The sequence below is a fragment of the Pleurodeles waltl genome, chromosome 11, assembly GCF_031143425.1.
Source record: "Pleurodeles waltl isolate 20211129_DDA chromosome 11, aPleWal1.hap1.20221129, whole genome shotgun sequence".
In the NCBI taxonomy this organism is placed as follows: Eukaryota; Metazoa; Chordata; class Amphibia; order Caudata; family Salamandridae; genus Pleurodeles; species Pleurodeles waltl.
In genome coordinates, this window is record NC_090450.1 from 250,350,615 (window position 1) to 250,359,914 (window position 9,300).

The 9,300-nt window shown below is 40.6% G+C and overlaps 1 long non-coding RNA gene across 1 annotated transcript; it reads left to right on the plus strand.

The window, feature by feature from the left end:
- Nucleotides 1–2,370: 2,370 nt before the first annotated feature.
- On the plus strand, nucleotides 2,371–3,989 carry LOC138266603 (uncharacterized). Its single transcript, XR_011199571.1, has 3 exons — nucleotides 2,371–2,494; nucleotides 2,589–2,703; nucleotides 3,751–3,989. It is a non-coding gene; the product is annotated as an uncharacterized lncRNA (long non-coding RNA).
- Nucleotides 3,990–9,300: the final 5,311 nt, after the last annotated feature.

Genomic DNA, 9,300 nt, shown 5'->3' on the forward strand with positions numbered 1-9,300 from the left:
AAACACGTGTTTTATAGCAATGAATGTGTTTTGTTATTTAAAAAGGTATCCATTTGTTAAGCTTAGCTCTCTTTCAGCACCAGATGGAGTGAGTTAATTGCATTTTTTAACACAGGCAAAAGCAGCTTCGGCGGACCCATTTTATATTTTTTCAAGAAAGTGGTCTGGATGCAGAGGTCGATGTTTGCTCCCCCGAGAGTGATGCTTCAGCTAGACAAAATAATAATTCCCCTTGTATTTGGCAAGGGGAGCGAGGACATGCTAAAATGCCACAGAAAGCTGTGTTTCAGGCTGCAACTTTTAAGATAAGAGGAGATCTATGGTTCTGCTGATATTTTGGGCAGCATAGACTTTACTTGACATGTAAGGGTTAAAGAGCAAAATAAAAGCAGTCACAATGCGCTCCAACTGGCTTCAGCTCTCAGTGGCACCTCCTTTTAATAAACACCGTCATACATGTGCCTTTTGGCTACGATTTTAATTGTAATACCTTTACATTTTCTGAGCACTCTTGGAAACTGGCCTTCTGCTTAATCTTGTGCTAGGGTGCACCCAGCTGTTGTTTTCCACAACCGTTTTATACTTGAAATGGCTGGTTTTGTGCTGAGGAGCCATACCACCCCCCTCCCCCCACACAGACAACAATTTTCTCCTTGTGGGAGCCTTGAATTTTGATATGAAAAGCTAATTTACCCTTCTCTGGGAGATCTGGATCAGCACAGGTTTCAGTAAGGAGAATATGTGCCTCACCCCCATTCTCCCTGCCATTTGATGCAAGTTCCAGAAGCAGGCCATGAGTCTGGGCCCCATCGTGCCTGCTGCACATTCATTGGACTTGAACCTTCCTGAAATGTTCATTTTCACATCTTTTGTAACGTTTGAGGCTCTGCTTATTTTTGACCAATGTCACTGCATTTGTATCAATGATTCTAGATAAATTAGTTACATAAGTGGATCTTTGCCCTGACGGCAAGTACGTTTTGTTTACTAAAGCACGGGTGTGTGCATGTTTCTGATATTGCCCCACCTGTTATGCCTATTTTCCTTCTCTTTACAAAGTTCTGCAGCCATCAATATTCTCCACATTTCTGCATTTGCTCTGATTATGTAATCCATCAACCACTAGCATACACCAACACTGCCACTTTTGTATTTGCACACAGCCATCATACTTCAAAATCACCCTCCTCCGTCACATTCCCCCACTATCATATGTTCACACATTCTCCGTCTTTCTCCAACGCATCCTCCATTATAGGTATATACAACCAACATCATATGACAACCTATCCAACATTAAACTACCACATAGACAGCAGTCTAAGTCAACACAAGCAACTTCATATGGCCACATACTCACCCTCATACATCCTTACATCAACAGTAGGCCAGCAAACCTACCACATGTCCACACACTACCATATGCTGAAAACCCCCACCATCCTATGGCGACAACCCGTATTTTTACAACACACCTACCATAATACTCCAACACAACCAACATCATCCACTAGTACAACCACCATCCTTTGGCCATGCGCAGCATGGGGTTTGTGTTTTTTTTTTTTTTTCTTAGTTTTTTTAACAATTATTTTTCTCTGGATCTGCAGATCTGTCATAAATTTAAACAGGGGGTGTCCCTGAGACCCACGGCAGATCCGCAGGCAAATCCGCAGTCCAACAGAAAAAAAATATTGGGCAATTTTGTTTGCCCACCAGGGGTCCCTCTATGTGCCCTATCTGGGCAGGATACTTTTATCTTGACCCCTTATGTTTTTGTACTGTTCTTTTTTCATCCCACAGCCAATGCAAGAAACAAAATGGTGGATAAAACTGTTCTGCCAGTTTGCGTCCAGCCAATCAGGGCCTTGCTTTCCCTCCGGGTCCATATAGGTTCTGCACCTTTAGAAATACAAGTTTGGTATTCATTTAATAACTACCAAGGTACTGCCATAATCTACATACCGAAAGCTTTCTTTCTGCCAAATTTGGTGTAAATCCGTACCACAGTTCGGGCTGTTTTTGTGTTCAAAGCTCCTGTGGGAATTAACATGGGAAATGCATTTTTTTGACACCTCCTTTTTCTTTGTCCTCACTTGACAGATCACCCTGAAACTCCCCACGTCAAGAAGATTCTCCGTCACTTTTTGGAAAAATTTTGTGAAGATTCGTCAAACAGCGACAAAGATATAAGCGAGTAAAAAAACGCTCAATCTATGGAAACTAGGTCCTAACGATAACTACCTACTGGCAATCGCCAGTAGGTTTTATGTTTTATATATATATATATATATATATATATATATATATATATATATATATATATATATATATCCATAATAATGATTTATTTGCTTTTTCCCTCAAGGAAATGACTGCCATTTATTAATGGAAATGACTGCTTTTGAACCAATTCTATTGCTGGTCCCATGGATGAAGGCTAATTCTTACTGGGAGAAGTGAGAGCTTTATAAGCTGAGTGAGTCTTTGAAAGGTAAGTGACTGATAATATATTAAGCATCATTACTTGTGCTGTGTATAGCTGCCAATAAATCATTAATCACAAACCACAACTTTTATTTTTACAGTATATGTAAGGTAACACACGTGTGTGTTTGAAGATGTTAAGGCTGCCCAACAAGATGAAGGTTTTCTCGGGCTCAATCTCCCCTTAACCAAAAGAGCCTGCATTTATGAAAAGAGGTAATTAAGGTTTTGTATTAGAATAGCTTCTTCTGATGTACACTGGATTGATGTTTAATTGCTAAAAATGCAAATGTTTCAGGTGAAACTATTTTAGACCAAACATGTATATTGTTGTTAACATACGTCAATGGCCAAAGCTTCTTTAGGGCAGCATTAGACGCCTTTAATTAGGTGTGCCAGGTGCAAACGGGTACAGTACACCCTATTACATATAATGCACAGCATCCATTACAGCAGTTTAGAAAAGGGCATTGCAGCTGTTTGAAACAGCTGCTTTGTTTTTTTCACAGTGAAAGCAGGGAACAGAGCTCCCCCTCCATTCAGGTGCAGTGAATGGCTTCACCCCCTTGCAGGCGGATGTCTGGGGTATCCATTGGGAAGCCCTTTTAGAGGGAGGCACAGTCAAGTATGCCTCCTGACGGCCTCTTTGCCTCTGCACTGACATCAGTAATGCACTTTGGGAACAGAGATAATTTATTTTCCTCACTGCATGAGGTTATAAGGTAATATAATTTAAATGAGGGAATGACACCATATGATAGCACTGGCAGGGCCAACATTACAAAAGGAGCTTCACAACGGTCTTCTGCCCTTCTTGTCATACTAAAATGCCCACATGGGCATGAGAAGTGGCTGTAGGTGTCTTTTGTGTCTCTGGGATGCTTTAGGTAATAAAGCCTCTGGTGTCCCATAATGCTTGTAACTCTGGGAACCTAATGAGTTGCTTTATGTCACATCTTCTCATCATCTGTAATTTAGCCCACGTCTTCCTTCCTCCCTTGACCTTTACATTTTAAAATTGAAACTATGGATCCATATTTGGCAGCGCTTGAAACCCCTCATTTTCTGTTTGATTATGAAGAAAAACAGTTTGAAACATAAAAAGGAGCACGGCTGTAGATTGTACTATAACCATATTATCTCAAGCTTACACGCTGTCCAATGCATGGGGTTTCTTTGCTCTTTTTGAAAGTGGACTACTTACATAAAAATGTAAAATAAAGTGTAGAGAGCAAGCTACTAATGTATGCGTTTATTTTTCAGATATGAGAATTCTTTGTGCATGGCTTACAGCTGGTTCTTCTTGGAGAAGAGAACATGAGGAAGAAGCATGCCTCAAGAATCTGCAATTCTAAAAGAGGCGTAATGAAATGTCAGATTGTGGAACTGCGCATTGCATTTCTTTCCTTCAATGATTCTTTATATAATTGTTAATGGTATTATTTTCTACAGCGTCATGCGTTGCTTTGGGGACAAAGTAGCTTTTTACCTAAATAAATATAATGTGCACACATCATTGAAGAATTTTTTCATTTTAATGAGTTGTTTCTGTCTTTTGCCAGAAAAAGTCACCATATTTGAACACAAAAACCTCTAGTTAATACCTTGTACCCCCAATGAAGGAAATACCCAAGGAGCATAGTATGAAGATGCAAGCTGTCAGGTGTCTTTTAAATACGGAATATTTGTCTGTTTTTGCTTGAACCTCATTTTATTGCAGCTGCATTTTATGCCATTGTCTGATGCATTTCATCCCACCACATTTCCCTTTTTGGTATAGACCCAGTAACCTCCCTAGGATTTACCTACAAGCAAAAGGGGGTTCATACCTTTTGCTTGAGGAACCATGAATGGGAAGTGACATTTGCGGAGTGTGTTCTTGTAAACAACAAACTTCAACAAGTTAATTACCCTTGCTGAGATTTATTCTTTCAGGAATAATCCCCAACAGCTCCTGGAATAATTTACACTTATTGCACAAAATCTTCCCAAGTAATTCAAGCTTGTCTTGAAGTTATCAGGAAATCATCCAGTAGTAATCCATACTCGTTTTAAAGTTGTCTTGAAATCATCCAGAACTAATTTGCACTCATTGTTAAGTTATCATATAATCATCCTTGAGTAATCATCACTCAATCACTCATCCTAAAGCTGTCCTGGAATCATCCATTAGTAATCCACTCTCATCCTGAAGTTGTCACTGAGTATTCCTAGAGTAGTAGGAGATCATCACACACTTTTAATTGAAGTCATCAGATCATCATCCTGGGGTAGTTTTACTGATAACTCTAGAGTCATCTCATTTAAATATTTCGCCCTATACACATACTTCAGAATGGTTTTGGATGACTTCACCAGATCATTACAGGAATAGCCCAGCTGAAGTCATCAGATGACTTCAGAATGACTCCAGGAAGATCTTCCTCTTTGACTTGGGATGACACTCAAGCATGGTCTGCGCCACCTGTAATGGGTGCTCTAAATCAGATAAACATCTTAATCATACATGTAAGAGGGCTAACTGCCGGTCTCGAATAGATTACATCCTAATAAATTTACCTTTCTGGAGATACATGAGTGACATGGCCATTACCGACAACTTAGATAATGATCATAATGCTCTGGTCATAGATCTGGAAATAGACTATATACAGCACACAACTGGAGCTGCTTTGATAACAGCTACTGCTCACCCCATTCTCACAACTAACAGTAGGAAGAGGGTTAAATGGCCGATGATTAAGAGTTGTAGCTAGCATCTACAGGGAGGTAGTAAATGCCCTCATTGAGTTAAGGGATTGTGGGGATGACATATACCACACTGCAACTATTTTGTTTTGCAAATTGTTGATTAATATTATGCCCCCTTTTTATAATATAGCAGATGGTAAGGGGAAGGGAAACTGTTTACACACAAACAAAAAGGAATGGTACAATGACTCCTGCAAGGATACCAGGAAGGAAATGATGTACGCTTTGAAATCTGGGTGCAGATCATTGGTTACCTACAAAACAAAGCTTTATGTAAAGGCTCAAAGGGAGGCAAAGAAGGAATGGGAAGATATGCAATGGAGAGAATTGTTGCAGGCAGCCAATAATGAGAGAAAATTGTTTTTTGCATCTTGTGGCTAAAGGTACTGTGAAGAAGAGAATTAAATACGATTTCTATATACAACTGCAAGCATGAGAAAGGCACTTCTCTAAATGCTGATTTGAATCATGGGAATAAGGGGATGACAGGGATTCCAGGCCAAGACAACCTTGGGTCCCCGGAAACCCTGGAATTGAAATCTGTTGCTTTCGGCCTTGAAGACACTAACCAGGCCCTTCTCACTTTACAAAGTTGCAGGGCAGGCGCACACATCTCAGACACATGGCTTGAAGCGGAGGTGGTTCCTGTATATAAAAACGGTGACAAATCTGATCCTGCAAACTACAGGCCCATAAGCCTTATAGATGTTACCCAAAAATTGTTTGGTAGACATGTGTTAGACAGGTTACTAGTTTGGATAGAGGAAAAAAATATTCTCTTGCCTCTTCAGACAGGATTTAGAGAAAACACTGGTACTATAGATCAATTGTTTGGATTCCTGCTTATACTATATAGATAAATATGTGTTACTTTAAAGGGAACATGTGTAGGTGGCTTTTGTGGACCCACAGGCAGCTTTCGACCTCATTCCCGGATGGAAATTTTGGGAGATATAGGATTGGTTGGGTGATCCGAAATATCTTTTGCAGGTTATCACAAGACTGCACTATGCGCAGATTAGATGGGGCCAGAATGGGGAGCTTACAGACTATTTCAGATGGAGAGGGGAGTCAGGCAAAAGTGTGTACTGGCCTTTAACTTGTATATTAACGGCCGTATAGATTCCCTTATCGATTGTAAAGGAGACCCCCCTGAGCTAGCTGTTAATCCAGTAGCATCACTTGTGTACGCTGATGACACTCTATTAATAACAAGGACACCAGCAGGTTTTCAGAACCTCCTGAATAGATTGTCTGAGTTGTGTACAGATTTTGGCTTAGAGATTAACATTAATAAAACAAGTTCATGGCATTTAAGCCACACAAATCTTTTAATGGTAAGGTAATGCTGGATGGAACGTACCTTGAGCAAGTCCAAGAATTTGATTACTTAGGGGTAAGGCTTGCACATTCATAGCATGGTCTCTGCAGCTTGCCAAAAGCCAGCTGTCCCTTCAACAAATTTGCTTTGCTTTATTAATATGAAAACATGCAGATTTAGACCAGCTAGAGCAATTGTTGAAATCTGTCGGGCAAAAGGCGTCAGTGCTGTGCTTTAGGGTGCACAGCTTTGAGGAACTCAACATCTGGGAGCGCTGGAAAAAGTTGAGAACAGATTTATGAGGTCAGTTGTGGATTTACCCCAGAATACACCCCTATCCCCATTATGGCTGGACATTGGCTTGCGTAATATTGCTCACATTGAGGCTCTGCGACCCCACTGGATTATTTGATGCGAGTATGGGCTAATAAAACACCACTCCCACTGCAAGTCACTGGCCGAAATTTTGGATTCCAGTCGCCACAATAGCAACCCTTGGTTGAAATACATGAAATCTTGGCTCAGCGTCTTGGTTATGGGTGATTTGTGGATTAGCCCCCTCAACATCTGTAACAATTCTAGAGTGCTCCTAAAAGGAAGGTTTTGAGCCCATAAGTGCAACTTATGATTGCAGAAGGCTAATACAGGGAGCTTGACTGGGAGATTTTTGATATTTAAAGACCAAATGTGCTATGAGGACTTTATGAGTATGATTGAACCCCCTCAAGCCAAATCTTTGTGTCTTAAATTTAGGTGCAGTATCCTGCCATTCAACAGTTTCTGCAGTAGCTAGAACGTCTCAAGTACCCAACCACGCCCAGAATGTCCACTCTGTTTAATTCTGAAGAAACTGAAGACCATTTTCTTTTTTTTTTTGCTCTTACTATACAAAAATCGGGAGGACTATTTTGTTACCTATCGCCTGAGCTCTTGAATCTAGACAGCTGAGATTTACCTTGAGGATCCTCAAAAGTGATACTAGAGGTTGGCTAGTTTTTGCCCTGTTTAATACCTGATGAATGCTTGGAGAGTTAGGTGCAGGTTGTGTTTGTCTGCTAATTAAAACCCGTATCAAGTACTGTACTAGGTTTACCTACCTATTGATTGGTGTATATTGTTTGTGGATGAAATGTTCTATGGGATCTAATATTGCATCATATTTGTCCTATAATAATTAGTGATGATTGTGATTTTATGATTAATGGATATTTCATATTTATATTTACATGCATATTGTTTTTATGTTTTTAAATCATTTTATTCATTCATATGTGGATCATGTTTGTGTTTGCATTTGTATTTTAATATTGCTGTGCTTTTATGGTTGTTTGATGCATCTGAATAAAGCTAATAATAATAATAATAATAAAACCTTGTATTTCAGAAGCCTTTTACTTCAGCTGTGATTTTTCTGCTTCTGTTCATCACAATTATTGGTGTGCTCAATTGGTTGCTAATTTCCTTTGGCATTTTTATGCTGCAGAACAAACATCTGCCAAAGTAATGAAAACAACTGGGATAAAAACAGCTTTTATTTTGTATGCTTTTTATTTAAAAAATATCCTGTAAAAAGCACAATTGTTTTCAATTTCTTTAAAAAAATGGTTTGCAATGGGAATCAAGACTGGCCTATCAAAAAAGCCATGCACCCTTAATGTGAACCTTCCTGCCCAACTCCAACCCTGCTACTCTCAAACTTCACCAGACACCACTGACAGGAGAGGCCAGCATTATCCACCCCAGACGGCCACTTTCAGTTCAAAGTGATGCCCTTTGGCTTGAAAAATGCACTTGCCACCTTCCAAAGGTTTGTAAACAGAGTCCTGTCTTGGGTTGGAAACTTTCAGTTCAGCTTACCTGGAAGATGTAGCTGTATTCAGTTTTACCTGGGAGGAGCACCTGGTCCACCTGAGGTAAGTGCTTCAGACCCTGCAGCAGGTGGGTCTGGCTATCATGGCAAGCAAATGCCAGCTAGGGCAACGCTCAGTGGTGTACCTTTGCCACCTTGTAGGTGGAGGCCACGTACCACCTCTCCAAACCAAGATCCAGACTATTCTGGATTGGGAAGCTCCTAAGACCCAGACACAAGTCAGGGCCTTTCTTGGTCCGACAGGGTATTACAGGAGGTTTGTGAGGAACTCTCCATTGTGACTCCCCTTACAGAACATATCTCAAAGTAGCAGCCTAAAAATTTCATTTGCACCCCAGAGTGTCAGCAGGCCTTTGACACTCTGAAGTAGCCTATGTGTTCAGCACCACTCCTACAATAAGGAGTTTGTTGTCCAGACAGATGCTTCAGAGCAAGGGATGGGGCAGTGCTGGCCAAAGTAAATGAAGATAAATCAGTTTCCTTCATTAGTAGGCGACTACTCCCCAGAGAGTAAAGGTGGAGTGCCTTTGAGAGGGAATCCTTTGCTGTGGTCCGGGCCGTGAAGAAACTGAGACCAAACCTGTTTAGTACTCATTTCTGCGTTGAAACTGACCACAGACCTCTCATCTTATGCAGATGAGTGAGTAGAACCCAATAATTTTGAGGTGGTCCATTTTCCTACAGGGAAGGGACTTTACAGTGGAACACAAACCCTGGACTGCCCAAGCCAATGCAGATGACTTTCTAGGTTTTTCCGTTCAAATGATTGGGTCTACCAGGTTGTAAGTTAGTTGCCCATCACCTTTTATCTGGTGGGGGTGGGGTGTGTAGGAAAGTCATCCTTTTTGCCCTGATCCACCCCTATTTTCTG